The 18,216-nt window shown below is 44.8% G+C and overlaps 1 protein-coding gene across 1 annotated transcript in view; it reads left to right on the forward strand.

Annotated features, from left to right (window-relative positions):
• Window positions 1–15,717: 15,717 nt before the first annotated feature.
• The window catches only part of Nfyc (nuclear transcription factor Y subunit gamma), a 78,975-nt gene continuing 76,476 nt past the window's right edge, over window positions 15,718–18,216 (forward strand). Inside the window, exon 1 of the mRNA XM_042675950.1 lies at window positions 15,718–15,799. The gene's annotated coding sequence lies outside the window, so the exon portion shown is untranslated. The remainder of the gene's footprint in view (window positions 15,800–18,216) is intronic.

The raw sequence follows: 18,216 nt of genomic DNA on the forward strand, positions 1-18,216 counted from the left end.
TTTTGCTTAAGGCTGGCACACTACCATTTGAGCCACAGCTCTACTTCTGGGTTTTTTTTTGGTGGGATTTTTATTTTTTTTGGCAGTTTATTGGAGCTAAGAGTCTCACAGACTTTCCTACCCGAGCTGGTTTGGAACCGCAATCTTCATATCTCAGGTAGCTAGAACCACAGGCATGAGTAACCAGGGTCCAGCCCTTCTAATGCAATCTTGTGTCCTAATTCTTTTGCTGGATTTTTCTTCTCTACCTCATAGATTCCAGAGGATAAGGGACAGTAGGAGATCCATAATGGTATTTACCATAGCATTGACAACTTTTTTGAGGTGCTAGTGGCTTATACCTGCAGTCTAGCTACATAGGATGCTGAGATCTGAAGATTGTGGTTTGAAGCCAGACTGGTTGGAAAATTCCATGAGACTCCATCTCCGATGAACCTGTAAAAAGTCAGAGATGTGGCTCCAGTGGTAGAGAACCTGCCATGAGCAAGAAAGCTGAGCGAATGGCTTAAGTTTAAGCTCCAGAAAAAGAAACAAACCAATAACCCTCACCTCTGAGGAACTGTCTGCTATATAAATAAATAATGAGCCATGACAATTCCATGGAAGTTCCAGGCAGGAAATTTGGACTTTGGATTTCAATCATGGCCCCAGTGATAGTGAGGTTTCAAGCCCAATCAGGAAAAGCTGCCCAGCTCATAAATGTTGGCATGCTTTCTATCACTTGGCCCCTTCTGCTTCTAGACTTGAGCAATGGGGCCAACACCTGAAGTGAAGATCACCATTTCTTATCTAAGCTGCTGACCGCTAACCAATTGGCCTCATCAGCCACCTGAGACACACCAATCAGACCTCTCTAGGACCATGGGGCCGAAGGAAATTGCCATGTAACTAAGAGAGCCAGGCAATTGGGCCTTGGTCAGGAAAACCACTTGATAGCCAATAAAAGAGAGAAGAGAACCACCAGCACATTAGCATACCCCTGAAGTCCTAGCCACTTAGGAAAGTAACACAGGAGGATCACAAGTTCTAGCTAAGCTTGGGCAACATAATGAGACTGTCTAAACAGGAGAAGGAAGAGGAGAAATAAGAAAAGAAAGAGGACCTAAAGACAGAGAAAGCATGGCTGGGAATGTGGCTTAGTGGTAGAGTGCTTGCCTAGCAAGAATGAAGCCCTGGGTTCGATGCCTCGGTACCACATAAACAGAAAAAAACAGAAATGGCGCTATGGCTCAAGTGGTAGAGTGCTATCCTTGAGCAAAAAAGAAGCTCAGGGACAGTGCCCAGGCCCTGAGTTCAAGTCTTAGGATTGGTTAAAAAAAAAAAAAAAGGATAACAGAGCTCTGAGTTTAGGTAGTGGAGAAAGGAACAATCTTGTCCAAAGATGGATAGAGCAAGCAAGACTGAGCAAGAACAGAGCAAGAGAATGGCTAGAACAGTGAGTCTTTTTATGGGCCTAAATTCTGGGCCTGTGGGCTGACCCTCAGCTCTCCAACATAGTGCTCTACCATTTGAGCCACAGCGCCACTTCCAGCTCTTTCTGCCTATGTGGTGCTGAGGAATCGAATCCAGGGCCTCATGCAAGCAAGGCAAGCACTCTACCACTAAGTCACTTTCCCAGCCCTAGAACATTGAGTCTTAGAGCTGCCTTCTCCCTTGCTGGCCTTTCTAGTTCCAGCTCTCACAAAACATTTTTTGTAGGGGAACATGATTGCATGGGTTTCCATATCTTGCAGTCCAATGGTTCTGACTCATCTGTATTATCTTAGCAAGTTTCTGCCTCTCTCTGGGCCTCAAGCCTCTGCCCTGTGACTGGATTATCTCTAAAGCCCCTTCCAGATCAAAGTTCTTTTTAAACCTTCTACATCAAGAATGTTGTTTTTTAGGTGGTTGGCAAGTGAATTCAGTCTTAGTGTGCTCTTGACATCATTGCTCCCAAAATAGCTTAGTGACTGGTTAAAGAGCTTGTTAAAGAATCCAGTACATACCTGGCTTTCAACCTGAGCCCTGCTGATGTAACCTACCTCCCTCTTCCATTGTATCCTTTTGTTGACTCCCAAAAGGAACGGAAGATCCAAGGCTGCAGTTTCTCCAGTGTCATCTGGCTGCAAAATGCTCTCTCTGCCCCCTAAACACCTTCCTGTATCCACTTCAGCATCTCAGAAGGTTTCAGTGCCAGCTCTGCTACAATGAAAGTGCCACTTCAGGAGGAATTAGAACAAAGAAAGTTTTCTTCTTTAGTATTAAGATTTCCAGCCTACCCTCCAGCTGTTTGGCTCTGGGCCTGTGCCCTGCCTTTATTATCTTAGGCTAAAAACTATGTTGATTATAATACTTCCTTCCTTTTGTAAGGTGCTTTGTACATCCCACCTCATTTGCATACCTATTATCCTATTTGTACTCATAAAACCCCAGGCATGATGGGCAAAGACGTGAGGTAGAGGAAAATACTGATCATTTCTCCCAACCCACCACCCCCTTGAAACAATTTATTCTAAAATATTTTAATTACCTTTGTGTGTGCTATTTTTTAAAGCAGATGGAAATATTGAGATTGAGCTTGTTAAGTGACTTGAAGATCATGAACAAGTTAATAGCTGGGTAGGATCTAGAAAGGTTTCAGGGGTTGGAGGTTATGGCTCAGGTAGTAAAGCATCACCCAATGAGCAAAAGCATCAGATTAAAAGTTAGAATCCGGGCTGGGAAGGTGGCTCAGTGGTAGAGCGCTTGCCTTGCATGCATGAGGCCCTGGGTTCAATTCCTCAGCACCACATAAGCAGAAAAAAAAAAACAAAAAACCGGAAGTGGTTCTGTGGCTCAAGTGGAGTGCTAGCCTTGAGCTGAAGAGCTGAGGGACAGTGCCCAGGCCAAGTGCAGGCCCACGACCGGACCAAAAAAATAAAAAATAAAAGTTAGAATCCAAGTCTTAGACAAAGAAAGAAAAAGAAAGAGAAAAAGGCAGGCAGGAAGGCAGGCAGGCAGACAGGCAGAAAGGAAGGAAGGAAGGAAGAAAGAAATGCAGGCTGGGATGGTGGCTCAGTGGTAGAGCGCTTGCCTTGCATGCATGAGGTCCTGGGTTTGATTCCCCAGCACCACATAAGCAAAAAGAAAAAAAAAAAACGGAAGTGGCCCTATGGCTCAAGTGGTAGAGTACTAGCTTTGAGCTGAAGAGCTGAGGGACAGCGCCCAGGCCCAGAGTTCAGGCCCCATGACTGGACCCCCCTCCCCCCCCCAAAAAAAAAGAAAGAAGGAAAGGAAGGAAGGGAAAGAGAGAAAAGAGATAGTTTCCAATCATGGTCTTATTTAAATGTATAGTTCTACTCCTTGGGACATAACCAAAATGTACTCTCTGACTTGGTTAGAGACTGCTAAGAGAAGGTTATTGCCACTGATATACCTTTGGGGCCAGTCATGGTCATTCACAGTCATTTCCTACAGAGACTTAGTAATCTCACAGAGGCTTGGGTAGCACCGAGAGGCTATAGAGGTAAAGTTTGTTAGTCTTTTCTTTCTTTGTTTTTTTTTGGTGGTACTGGGGTTTGAATTCAGGGCCTTGTGCTTACAATTCTGCCACTTGAGCCACATGCCCAGCCCTTTTTTATTAAGATTATTATTGTTATAAGGGTTTTGTGTTTTTACCTGGAACTGTCTTGGACCACAACCCTCCTACTGATGGCATTTCATGTAGCTGCAACTACAGATGTGAACCATGATGCCCCACAGTGCCCAGTTTGCTTGTTAAGATGGGGGGTCTCAGTACTTTTTTTCCTGTACTGAACTCAAACCATGATCTGCCTGATCGCTACCTTATATGTAGCTGGGATTACAGGTATATGTACCGCACTTGGCTGAAGTAAAGGTTTTGTAATAATTCTATGGTGTTCGCATAGATAAATGCTATTAGAATGCTTTTTTCTTGTTTTGCTTGCAGGGAAATTGGGTCAAAGGATGACAGAATTTGGAGAACCATCTATCTATCCCTCCAATAACAGCCCTGAAAATATGACCTGACTTTGTAGCCAGAACATCCTTCCCTTTTTTTTTATCAGTCATGGGGCTTGAACTCAGGGCCTGGGTGCTGTCCTTGAGATTTTTCTGGTCAAGTTTAGTGCTCTACCACTTCGAGCCACAGTTCCACTTCTGGTTTACTGGTGGCTAATTGGAGATAAGTGTCTCATGGACTTTCCTGCCCAGACTCGCTCTGAACCTCAATCCTCAGCTCTCAGCCTTCTGAGTAGTTAGACATGAGCTACGTGTCTGGCAGGACACCCTATTTTGTACCTTCTGTTTTGGAGCCCTCTTGCCAATTTATTCTCATTGCTGTCCTCCCACCTATACTAGAGTTCAGGCCTTTGACTGGCAATAGAGTCAAGGTGTCTTAGGAGAAAAGCAATAAGCTCTCCATCAGAAAGCTCAGATAGGGGCTGGGAATGTGGCTTAGTGGTAGAGTGCTTGCCTACCATGCATGAAGCCCTGGGTTCGATTCCTGAGTACCACATGAACAGAAAAAGCCAGAAGTGGCGCTGTGGCTCAAGTGGTAGAGCACTAGCCTTGAGCACAGAGAGGTTCCCAAGGACAGTGCCTAGACTCTGAGTTCAAGCTCCAGGACTGACAAAAAGCAAGCAAGGAAGGAGGGAAGGAAGGAAGGAAGGAAAGAAGCAAGCAAGCAAGCTCAGGTAGTTAGGGGGAGGTACAAGGCATGGGCAATGCCTTGTAGGAGTGCTTAGAATTTTATTTTATTTTTTAATTAATTTACTTTATTGTTACTATAAAGGTGATATACAAAGGGATTACAATTACATGAGTCAGGTAATTACATTTCCTTCTGTACAGTGTCTTCTGCTCCTTCACTCACTCCCAGTCCCTTCCTCCACCTATGAGTTGTATAGTTCACTTTCATCAGTGCCCAGTGAGCTCTATTGCTACACTTCTTCACCTTTTTTTTCCTTTATGCTTGGAATTTTAAATGAAGGAAAACTATTTCAGAGAACAGTTAGAAATGTGCTAGAAGGCATGAAGGAGTGGAAGGGTAAGTGGAATACGCTAGAGATTGTCCCGCTCCAAGGCCTGGACAATCCAATGGGAGGGGATGATTAGATGCTGAAGTACTTTTGTTGCAGACACTACTAGAACATTGTTTTCATAATGCTGGTGCAGGCAGAACTGCCAGCGGTCCCTGGAGCCTACGGGTAGCCACTGCTGCCCCTCCCCTCTGTGTGACCAACACTGCCTGTGGCAGTGGTCCAATGCCACCACTGCTAGAGACACTGAAGGTCTCCAAATCCTAACTGCTAGCTGATGGCAGTCTCTAGCAGGTTCAAGAGAATAATGGCTTCTCTCTTTCTCCAGTCACACAATTTCCTACCTGTATTTTATACTTCCATTAAGTCCAATCTGACTGGAAGCCAGAAGAGTCTGGGAAATGTAGGTTTGGCAGTCTAGTGCTGTTTAGTACAAAACAGCATAGGAAGTCTTGAGTAGAGCTCATAGGAAACAGACAAATGAATAACAGGACAAATTCTTAAACTTTCAACTCATCATTTTTTTTTTTGTTGATTATGGGGCCTGAACTGGGGCCTGGGCGCTGTCCCTCAGCTCTTCAGCTCAAGGTGAGCGCTCTACCTCTTGAGCCACAGCACCACTTCCGGTTTTCTAGTAGCTTATTGGAGATCAGAGTCTCCTGGACTTTTCTAGGCTGGCTTTGAACTGTGATCCTCAGATCTTAGCCTCCTGAGTAGCTAGGATTACAGGCGTGAGCGACCAGTGCCCGGCTTCTACTTCCGGCTTTTTCTGCTTATGTGGTGCTGAGGAATTGAACCCAGGGCTTCATGCATGCAAGGCAAGCACTCTACCACTGAGCCACCTTCCCAGCCCCTGGCATCATTATTAAAGGCCATATATATTGGATATTAATCATTTCTTCATTTCTCCCTTTTAAGCAGGCATTCTACCACTTGAAAGAACAACTCCCACCCTATTCAATCCTAATAGCCCCTCTGTCAGGTAGAGCAGGGTTGAACTTACCACGAACCAAGGCATTCAATTCCATTAGCCACAATGATTGGTCAAGCAGTCATGTGAACTCAGGTAATCCAATCACAGTGATTCTAAGGATATGCGATGGGAAGTCTGCCACAGAGATTTTTTTTTTTTTTGTCAGTCATGGACTTGAACTCTGGGCCTGAGTGCTGTCCCTCAGCTCTTCAACTCAAGGCTAGCACTCTACCACTTGAGCTACAGCACCATTTCTAGTTTTCTTGTGGTTTATTGGAGGTAAGAGTTTCACGGACTTTTTTGCTCTGGCTGGCTTTGAACCGTGATCCTCAGATCTCAGCCTCCTGAGTAGATAGGATTACAGGCATGAGCCACCGAGGCATGGCTTGCCACAGAGATTCTTATCCTTACTAATTGTAAATAGGAAAATGTAATTCCCAGGAGCCATTGGCAGTCATCTTAGGAAAATAAGCGGGAACAAGGGAGGAAGAGTAGCCCTGAACACCAGGAGATTAATTTTTGGCACATGTGTAAACCACATGCTATAACTACTACTTTAGGAGTATTGGCAGTGTTGATTAGTAGGCAAATGCTGGATCACTGAGCTTAAAGCCCTTGGTCTTTAGGAAGGCAGGGTCTTGTTGTGTAGTTCAAGCTGGCCTCACCTATAGAGTGCTAGGAATACAGACTTGTACCGCTGCACTAGGCTAGATTTAAATGAAATGACATGGCTTTAAAAAGCTCTGGTGTAAAATTCTGTCTTCTGATCTCTTTACACAAAGAGAGACAAATTTCCCTTTATTCTCCAGTTGTGGAGAGATATTGGTCTGCCCAACCTCTACTAATTTTCTGGAAAGTGTTACTCTATCCTCTTCCTCTCAGTACACTTTAATTCATAGAATGGCAGCCTTGCCACACTTGGCCAAAGCTAACCTAAGCAATTCCTCCCTTTAGGAATTTGAAAATGATCCTAAGAATCTAGTCATCTGGACCATCATTTTTTATAGTTTTTTTTTTTGGGGGGGGGGTTATCACTATGTGGCCTAGGAACTCATGATCTTTCTGCTTCAATCCCCCAAGTACTGGTAGTATAGTTGTATACCACAACACCTGGCTTTAGGATGGTCTTTGGAGTATAAGTGACCTGGGCTTCATGAATGGCAAGTTTTTATATGGTAAGAATTGGGGAAACTGGTCTTCAGAGAGATCAAAAAGTGACCAAACAGATACAGGTACTTTGACTCTGTCTCCTGAGCTCTGCCTTCCTCAGATGCCTTCATGCTCAGTCAAGGCTTTGTCAATGAAGTAGAAATGATAGCTACCCTCAGCTCCTCATGGCTCAAGATATCCAGAAGAAAAAATCCTGTCTCTCTAACATCTATATTTCAAATTTTAGGAAAGCTTTGCTTTGCTCAGTTGGGTCTTGTAGCCATCTGTCCAGAAGAGGTTACCTGGTAAGGTTAGTTTCCTAGAAAACCAAGGCTGAAGGAATTAAGTCCTTCAGCCTCCTGTGGGAGCTACATGAAGGAACAAGGGAAAACTAGAAGTGATGGAAAGCAAGGTAATGAAATGTTTGCTGGTTTCTTTACAATGAGCCGTGAAGAGACAGTTTTGGCAGGTACACCCTTGTGGCCATATGGACAGTCTCTGGACAGGTTATATGTAGAATTAAGCCTTGAAACATCAGAGTCCATCAAAAGAAGAAAAGGAGAGTAGGTTGTTCTGTCTTGCTTCCCAGTAATCAATTTGTTCTGTACATAGATGACTCTCTTGACTTAGGTGGCTCCATTGACTCTATTGTCTCCTTTGCTTAGGAAGCCCAGTACCATGGTCTATGAGGTGGCATGCCCATTAGGTCAGGAAGTTGCAGGTGAAGGCATAAATACATATCTCTCACCAGCTGGGCCCAGGCAGCAGCATTGCAAGCCTGTGCTCACTTTGTCAGTCCTGTCTATGGTGCAAGTTGATCAAGTGGCTAATGTTCTAGGAGCTAAATGATGCTGAGACCTCATGAGGAGCCACTTAGACAAGGTGTGGGGCTCATTTATTGGCCAGGTGGGGTCATGTACCTATTCCTGTGGCTGACAGGGAACACTAGAAGTACTATGGTAGGAATCATCCCATCCTTCCTACATTCATGTCAGCTTTACATCCTCAGAAAATCAGACACCACAAGACAAGGTGAAATGCAAGGAATTTATTGTTAAAAGGCCCTGTGAGAGAAAACAGGCACCAACTAAGTGGTAGTAATATCATTTTTTCCACCCTCCCCCCTTTCTTTTGGTACCTGACTTGGGCTTGAACTTGGATGTTATCCCTGAGCTTTTGTGCTAAAGGCTAGCACTCCACCACTTGAGTCACAGCTCCACTTCTGGCTTTTTGGTGGTTAAGTGGAAATAAGAGACATAAGGACTTTCCTGCCACAGCTGGCTCAAACTGTGATGCTCAGATCTCAGCCTCCTGGGTAACTAGGATTATAGGTAAGAGCCACTAGTACTTGGCCATCTTTACTTTGACCTCCAAACTAGGATTATAGGTAAGAGCCACTAGTACTTGGCCATCTCTATTTTGACCTCCAGCAGCACAAGACCTTTGGCACTAGTGGTTTTTCTTTTTTTGTCAAAGGCAGCACATAGTAAGGTAAAAGGCACATGGCTTCAGGAAGTCTGGCTGGCTATTGTCCCCACAAGTCTATTGTGCTGTAATCTAGAGTTTATCATAGTGATCATTAAAGTAATTTTTTTTTTGTCGGTCATGGTGCTTGAACTCTGGGCCTGGGCACTGTCCCTCAGCTCTTCAGCTCAAGGCTAGCACTCTACCACATGAGCCACAGCATTACTTCTGGCTTTTTCCGCTTATGTGGTGCATGCAAGACAAGCACTCTACCATTGAGCCACCTTCCCAGCCCTCCATTAAAGTACTTTTTTTTTTGTCGGTCATGGGGCTTGAACTCTGGGCCTGGGCACTGACCCTCAGCTCTTCAGCTCAAGGCAAGTGCTCTACCATTTGAGCTACAGCGCCACTTCCAGTTTTCTGGTGGTTTATTGGAGATAGGAGTCTCATGGTCTTTCCTGCCAGGGCTGGCTTTGAACCGCGATCCTCAGATCTCAGCCTCCTGAGTAGCTAGGATTACAGGCGTGAGCCACCAGCACCCGGCTAAAGTACTTTTAATAGAAGGCAGAATGGAAAAACGGGCTTGGCGCAAGGGTGTGTGTGTGTGTGTGTGTGTGTGTGTTCACTAAACACACAGAAACATATAAACTAGAATCTGATTTACAATGAAAAATACAATTACTGGGAAAATTGGTGGGCTAAGGTGGTCCTAGCTACTTTGGAGGCTGACATGAGACAATAACTTGAATCTAGGAGTTTGAAGACCAGCCTTTACAATAGAGTAAGGCTATATATCAAACATTAATTGGGTGAGCATGCACATGCAATCACATCAGGAAAGCGTACTGAGCCAGGTGCTGGTGGCTCATGCCTGTAATCCTAGCTATTCAGGAGGCTGAGCTCTGGCTCTGAGGATAGCAGTTCAAAGCCAGCCTGGGTAGGAAAGTCAGTAAGACTCTTATCTCCAATAAACTACTCAGAAAAAGCCAGAAGTGGAGATGTGGCTCAAGTGGTAGAGCGCTAGCCTTGAGCTGAAGAGCTCAGGGACAGCACCCAGGCCCAGAGTTCAAGCCCCACGAACAAAAAAAAAAAAAAAAGAAAGAATACCATTTGAGCTGGGCACTGGTGGCTCACACCTGTAATCCTAGCTACTCAGGAGGCTCAGATCTGAGGATGGAGCTTCAAAAGCTAGCCTAGGCAGGAAAATCTGTAAGACTCTTATCTCCAATAAACCACCAGAAAAACCGGAAGTGGCGCCATGACTCAAGTGGCAGAGTGATAGCCTTGGGCTGAAGTGTTTAGGGACAGCTCCCAGGTCCAGATTTCAAGCCCCAGGCTGGGAGGTGGGGGAAAGGGAAGCCATTTGAGCTAGATGAAGAACCAACCATCAAACCTTAGTACTGGGGGAAAAAAATTCATTATCTGAGGCAGTTTGAGATAATCTCACTTATCACACAGGTGACAGAGACACAAGGATGAATATTTAGTGTGGCTTCACTGAGACAAGGCCCTGAAGGGCAGTGTTAGTGCCAAGGTCAAGCCTACAATCCTAGTTACTCAGGAGGCTGAGATCTGTGGATTGTAGTTTGAAATCAGATGGGGCAGGAAAATCTTTGAGACTCTTATCTCCAATTAACTACCAAAAAGCTGAAGGTGTGGCTCAACTGGTAGAGTAGCAGCCTTGATCACAAAAGCTCAGGGATAGTACCCAGGCTCTGAGTTGAAAGCCCCAGAACGGGCACAAAAACAACAAAAAAAAATCTCTCTCAAAGAAATAGTGATGGGTTGACAAGAATGATTATTTGGCTTCCATTTATTAAATTATAGTCACATTTGCCTTTTAATTTTTTTTTTAAGAGTCTTGCTATGTAGACAAAGTTAATCTGGAACTTACCTGGTTACATAGTATTTTCTTCCTCAGCCCCTGGAATTTTGAGATTACCGGAGTGTGTGACTTCACTGAACTTTCTTATCTGACTACTTAACATTTCTCCTAGTAGAATCAGGACTAGTGGGTTTATCCCCCTCACCCATGTGGATTAACTCCAAGGCTTTGGGTATGCTAAGAAAGGGCTCTACCTTTTGACAGATGCTCTACCTTGCTGATCTCTTGTTTTTTGATCCTGTTTATAGACAAGTTCTAGGTTTATTCTCAGGGACAACTAATTTTAGGACTATATTAGATTAGGCTAGTTAGGTTGTACTGTGGTAACAACCAAATATGTTGTAGCAGTTTACAATAAAGGTTTATTTTCTGCTCATGTTACATGTTATGTAGAGCTGTGGTTCTATGTATCTTCATTTTGGAAAAGTGGCTTTTTGGGGGGACATACTGCTCTCCCAGCAGAGAAAAAAAAACAATATGGTGAATCATGGGATGGCTCATAAACTGTTGCTCAACAGTTGCTCTTAACATTTCTATTCATATTTCTTGGTCAAAATAAGGCCAAACTTGATGAGAATAAGATGTGGAAGGTAATTCCCTAGGGAAAGGATTCTGGAAAGGGAAAATATTGATAAAAATCCATTGTACAACAAACACTAATGCTCAGCTTGTATGCACCAGAATATTAATATACTATCAAAATACTGGCCTTGTGCATGGGATGCACATGCTCTAGAAGCTCACTCTAGGCTACATCATCAGTTCTTGAGCAATACAAAATTGGAGTTTCAGGCCACAGTTTCAAACTTCAGGAGTTCCATGTCAGGTATGGGCACTCACCCCTATATTCCAAATCGAAGGACAGAGAAAAGATTATATTGCAATCATGGGAAGACAGCACTTCAGTCAGTACATCTTCATCTGTCTTTTGGGTTACAGACGTGAGATATACACTTAGACAAGAAACTGGGAATGGGGGAAGAAATATATATATATATATATATATATATATATGTATATATTAAACCATGCAGTCAAAGAATGACCTGGTAGATCATTTCAGTCCTTGTTTTAGGAGGGATCCATAGAAGTTATCACGGTCAGAATAAAAAAGTGCCTGAGGAAGCTCTATTACTCCTTAGGGGTAGTTTTGTCCCCTATAAAGATGTTATTGATCAGTGATAAAATCCTGGATTCCAAGGTGATTCTATAGTAACCACACAATGGTTTAAAGCAGAGACACATACAAAATGAAAGCAGACATATCAATCTTTTCTCTTGCTTTTAATTTATGTGCCCAGCAAAAGTATCTTTTTTTTTTTTGGTCCGGTCATGGGTCTTGAACTCTGGGCCTGGACACTGTCCCTCAGCTCTTCAGCTCAAGGCTAGCACTCTACCACTTGAGCCTAGCGCCACGTCCGGCTTTTTTTTTTTTTGCTTATGTGGTGCTGAGGAATTGAACCCAGGGCCTCAGGTATGCAAGGCAAATGCTCTACCACTGAGCCACCTTCCCAGCCCCCAGCAAAAGTATCTTTTAAGCACCTCTTATATTTAGTTTTCTCTACTATATAGATTTGTATTTAATTTTGAGGGCAATCTATTTTCAGGCTCTTGAAGAAAGCAATGGCTGTTCCTATATGTTGTTATTTATTATAGTGCAACAATATCACTTCTTCCTTTTTGTTTGTGGTTCTAGGGATTGCGCCCTCTACCACGGAGACAAGTCCTTGGCCCTAACAATAATCACGTTTAGCCAGGTGCTGGCAGGTCACGCCTAAAACCCTAGCTACTCAGGAGGCTGAGATCTGAGGATCACAATTCAAAGCCAGCCTGGGCAGAAAAGTCCATGAGACTTTTTGTGTGTGTGTGTGTGCCAGTTCTGGGGCTTGACTCAAGGCCAGGGCACTGTCCCTGACCTTTTGCTCAAGGCTAGCACTCTACCACTTGAACCACAGTGCCACTTCCAGCTTTCTCTGTTTATGTTGTATTCAGGAATCAAACTCAGGGCTTCATGCATGGTAGGCAAGCACTCTACCACTAAGCCACATGCCCAGCCCACCCACGAGTGTCTCATCTCCAATAAACCCTCAGAAAAAGCTAGAAAAGGTGCTGTGGCTCCAGTGATAGAATGCTAACCTTGAGCACAAAAAGGCTTAGTGACAGTGCTTAGGCCCTGAGTTCAAGCCCCAGGACTGGCAAAACAAAAACAAGAAAAACCAATAATCACTTTTAATACTAATTTGAGCTGTTTTTTTTCTTTTTTTTGGGTCCGGTAGTGGGGCCTGAACTCTGGGGCCTAGATGCTGTCCCTCAGCTCTTCAGCTCAAGGTTAGCGCTCTACCACTTGAGCCACAGCGCCACTTCTGGCTTTTTTTTTGTTTTTTCTTTTTTGCTTATGTGGTGCTGAGGAATCGAACCCAGGGCCTCATGCATTGCAAGGCAAGCGCTCTACCACTGAGCCACCTTCCCAGCCCCTTACATCTTTTTTTTTTTACTTCTTTCACAAACAAATCTTTTCACATACCAATGTAATAATTCTCCAGTAAATACGTATACAAAGTCTTACCTAGCTAGGTTAATTTCTCTGAGATCTCAATATACTATTTTTTCGCCCAGTGTTGGGGATTGAACCCAGGGCATCTGAAATGCAAATCATTGACTATGCCACAGAGATGTCTAGAGACTCTCAATATACATTTTGAAATTACTTTATAATGCCAACATTCTTGACATGAAGGCTGAATAGTGAGTTCAAGGACAGCGTGAAGTACGTAGCAAAACCCTGTCTCAAAAACCAAACAAATAAAAAATGTTCTGTTTATTTGTAAAAGTCAAGGTTACTGTCAGTAAGAGCAGTCCCATTCCTTTCTGCACTACTACTGTTGTCTTGCTGTAGATGTCTGTCTAGTACATATTTGATGAATGTGACTATAGGTTTTGAAGTCCAAATTTTGGTGTGACACTTAGTAGTTGTGGAGTTTTGATCAAGTTGCTATACCCTTTTGCATTTCAGTCTTCCTACCTGTGAAATGGAAATACTACTAATGCTGCTTTATATTAGGAGAACATGGAGAGACAGAAGGATGAAAAAGTAGATGGCTACTTTAACCGTGGTTTCCAATTGTCTTCATTTATGTTTTTCACTCTGCATTCATTCAAATGACAAAAACTAATGTCCGTAAGTCGTCATTCTTGACAATTTTTTTTCCTTGCAAATCCTGGGACTTGAACTCAGGGCCTGGGCACTGTCCCTGAGCTTCTTTTTGCTCAAGGATAGCACTCTACCACTTGAGCCACAGTGCCCCTTCTGGCCTTTTCTGTTTATGTGGTACTGAGGAATCAAACCCAGGGCTGGCTTTTTTTTTTTTTTATTTTTAGTTGGTCATGGGGCTTGAACTCTGGGCTTGGGCACTGTCCCTGAGCTCTTTAGCTCAAGGCAAGCAAGCACTCTACCACTTATGCCATAGCACCACTTCCAGTTTTCTGGTGGTTATTTGGAGATAAGAGTCTCATGGACTTTCCTGCCCAGGCTGGCTTTGAACCGAGATCCTCAGATCTCAGCCTCCTGAGTAGTTAGGATTATAGGCATAAGCCACTGGCGCCCCACTTCATTTTTTTTTTTTAAAGACAAGAGTCATGTTATATAGCTCAGGCTGGCCTCAAACTCATGATCCTTCTGGCTCAGCCTCTCCAGTGCTTGAGTTACAGATGTATACCACCATTCTCTTGTCCTAGTAGTAATATATATATATATGTATATGTATATATATATATTTTTTGAGGGGGTGGGTTGGGGATTTAGCTCAGTGGAAGAGCACTTGAGGGAACAGATGACACTGTAGAAAACGAAATGTACTCATTACCTGATGCATGTAAATGTATCTCCTGTGTATATCACCTGTATAATAATACATTTTAAAAAAATTGTGGGGCTGGGATTTAGCTCAGTACAAGAGCACTTGGTTGGCAAGTGCAAGGCCCTAAGTTCTTTTTTTAATTGTGAAAATACCGTATAGAGGGGTTACAATTACATGGGCAAGATAATGAGTACATTTCTTATCAAGCATTGTTGCCTCCTCCTGTTTCCCTTCCCATCCCTCCTCATCTACCCCCCTCTTCCCCCCAAGGCCCTAAGTTCTGTCCTCAGCTCTGCCAAGAAAAAAAATTACATATCATTACGTTTTGGTGTTAAGGGCTCTGAATTCATAGTTTATGGTTTTGTGTGTGCCAGTATCAAGGTTTGAACTCAAGGCCTCAGGCTCAAAGCTGGAACTTTACCACTTGAGTGAGGCCTCCTATCCAGCTTTTAGGTTGGTTAACCAGAGGTGGAGTCCCACAGGCTTTTGTGCAAGGGCTGGCATGGAAGCACCATCTCCACATCTTAATTTCCCAGGCAGCTAGAATTTTGGGTACTAACCATCTAGTAGTACTAGCTGGCTGTAGCTTTTTTATTTTTTGGTGCTAGTCCTGGGGCTTGAACTTGGGGGCTGGGTTGTCCCTGAGCTTTTCTGCTCAAGCACTCCACCACTTGAGCCACAACTCCACTTTAGGCGGCTTTTTGGTAGTTAACTGGTGGTGAGAGTCTCACGGACTTTCCTGTTTCCTGCGGGCTGGTAAGGGAAGTGGGGGAGGTGAGCTGGCTTCAAACCACGATCCTAAATTCTCAGCTTCCTGAGTAGCCAGGGTAACTGGCGCGAGCCACAGGCGCCCGGCGGTAGCAATCATTTTATTTTTTAAATTTTTTTATTGTGGTTAAGTAGTTACATAATTTCCCAAATTTCAGATAGCAATCTTTCTAAACAACAAGTTCAACAGGGCAACCGAGGTCTTCCTTCGTTCCTCCTCATCCTTCTTCCTCTCCAAACTGAAAAGAAAAAAAACAAAACTATAATCACTTATTCTCTAAAATTCAAAATCGAGCGCTCTGCAGAAATCCCCGGGGCAGAACGCCCGCAGAGGTCACCAGGCAACGCCTCCGGATGCCCGCGAGAAAGGGGCGGAGCCAGGAGACTCAAAGCAATCCTTTCACTCCGGCCTACAGTCGTTCCTCCCCAATTCTCGCGAGACCTCGGGCCACTCAGCTTCTGCGCACCACACAATACTGGAAGTCAAGGAGCCCGGGGAGGGGGAGGGGAGAGGAGAGACGGTGCGAACGGCGTGGCCGCCATCTTGTTTGTGACCCCACTCCGCGCGCTCCGTTCTCCGTGACACACGCTTCCCCGCCCCTCGGCCGTGCCCGGGCCTCTGCGCTGCCGGACACCGCAGGAGAGCGGGGGCGGCTCCTGCTCCTCCCTAGACCCCGGAGCTGAGGTGTGAGTGCGCGGGAGCTTGGGGACGGAGGGCGAAGGGGGCGCGGCGGGGGGAGGGGAGGGGAAGCGTTTCCCGCCTTTGGCGGAGACCTCACTTCCCTCCGCGGCCGCCGCTGCAGTTCGCTCCGCACTGCTGCCGCCATGTTGTGTTGTCGCCGAGCCCTCCTCAGTCGCCTCCGCCGCCGCCGCCGCGCTCCCGGGGCCGGTGCGCCTGGTCGACCGGGCCCGCGGGCTTTCTCCCATTGGCGGAAGGCGATGGCGGGGGGGCTCGCTCGTGATTGGTCGGTGGCGGGGAGGCCGCGGACCTGACACCTTATTGGTCGCGACGGCTGCGGCCTTGGGGGTGATGCTGGATGGGCTGCTGTGGGGACGGGCCGGGCTTGGGTTGGGGTAGTTAGTGGGGGTCATGGCACTTGTGGTGGAGGCGTGAGGAGGAGGCTGGAGGCGAAGCTGGAAATCCCAGGAGAGGGTGGTGGCCTGGCAGGCCCTTTGGCGGTGACCTGGGTAATGGCCTGCAGTGGGGTGTGCTTCTAATCCTAGAGGCGCTCTCCCTGGTACATATATGTACAGGATAGGGACATGCAAGACTCTGAGGTTCCTCCCAGGCGTGGAAATCCTGGCACCTGATTTAAGGATGGAGAAAGGATTTCCAGATCAAGGGGTGGCAGGCATGGAGTGTCACCTCATTTGTAGTGATTCTGAAATCTCTGGTTGTAGTACTGGATATGGGAAGAGAAGGGCATTTGAGCTCCAGGGACCAAAACAGATTAGGGATTTTGTGGTAGAGTGTGAGCTTCAAAAACAGACAAAAAAACCCAAAACAAAAAAAACCCATAGGTTTTGACAGAGCCCTGGAGTCCACTTACCACACCTGGGATATGATGCTAGGATCCAGGTAATTGGGGAGAGAGGGATTCTAGATACTGTTTGGTCCACGAGTGCTGGGTCGTAGTGACTGGTGCCAAGCTTAAGCACAGTGTTAAGTACTATCAGCTATAAGTGAGAAAATCTGATGCAGACTTTCTAGCATTTTGGGGAAAGTTTGCATACTTGAGATATATGTCAAGAGCAGTTAGAGATCTTGGATCTTAAGACCATCCCAGTTTTGATATGTGAATGAAAGTTTTCTGTTCTAGGAAGGATACATATAGGTCAGTGCTGTATTTTCCAGCTCTGTTTATGTACTTGACTGTTAGTGGATATTGTTCTTTTCCCCCTTAGGAGGAAGAGCTAACCAGGGATTATGGATCTTGTTTTTTTTCCTTTTATATATGCCTAAAGAAATTCTCATATGTATTCAATTCTTTTTGGTCCTGGGGATTGAACTGAAGACCTCATCCTTGCTAGGCAAGGTTCTGTACCATCTGAGCAATGTTCTCAGTCCTGTACTTTGAACTTTGATTATGTAACCCCCCCCTCGCCCCCCCCCCCAAATAAAATAAACCAATGCATACCATCTTGCATCTTGCCTGAAGAGGATTTATCAACACTTTCTGGTTCCTATTTCAAAAAGCTTTTGTTTCAGTCAAGTTTGTTAGAGTTGGCTTGTTAAGGGGCTCATTCCTTTTCCATTGAACTGTTGCTTGTATTGGTATACATTTGCTCCTCCTCAAGATTTGGGGTTCGTGGAAACATTTGTTGTAAACTTCTTTTTCTAGTCTTTAAATGGTTCTTTTTAGCTTTAGATAGATGTTGCACTTACATTTTCATAACAATTTCAAGAAACAGCTGTGTTTTTCAAAATTTGGTCACTTATGTGAATATGCAACTCAATTTCAAGAGTAAAGGGGAAGTTAGTAGAGAATGAGAATTGCAGATACATGTCCAGTTTCTCTCAGTAAGTACTTAAGCTGGAATTGAAACCTATTTCCTAGTGCCAAAGCACATAGTTCTACCTAAACTTTGAATGTAAGTCTTCTAGTCAAATTCCCAGAGAGCTTGTTTCTAAGGGACTGTCTCCTGTTTTTTGTTTTTGTTTTTTGTCGGTCATGGGGCTTGAACTCTGGGCCTGGGCGCTGTCCCTCAGCTCTTCAGCTCAAGGCTAGTGCTCTACCACTTGTGCCACAGACTCCTTCTGGTTTTCTGGTGGTTTATTGGAGATAAGAGTCTTACAGACTTTCCTGCCCAGGCTGGCTTTGAGCTGCGATCCTCAGATCTCAGCCTCCTGAGTAGCTAGGATTATAGGTGTGAGCCACTGGCACCTGGCTTTTTTTTTTTTTTTTTTTTTAATTTGGCAGTACTGGCATTTTGAATTCAGTCTTGTGCTAGTGGTACTCTGTCACTTGAGCCATCCCTCAGGTACATGGCATTCCAAGTAGACTATCTTATTTCTTTTTCCTTTGTTTCTTTCTTTTGCTCTTGGGGCTTGAAATCAGGTCTGGGCTCTATTCTTCAGCTTTTGTGCTCAAGGCTAGTGCA

This window comes from Dipodomys spectabilis, unplaced genomic scaffold (genome assembly GCF_019054845.1).
Source record: "Dipodomys spectabilis isolate Male_0828 unplaced genomic scaffold, ASM1905484v1 ptg000002l, whole genome shotgun sequence".
Classification (NCBI taxonomy): domain Eukaryota; kingdom Metazoa; phylum Chordata; class Mammalia; order Rodentia; family Heteromyidae; genus Dipodomys; species Dipodomys spectabilis.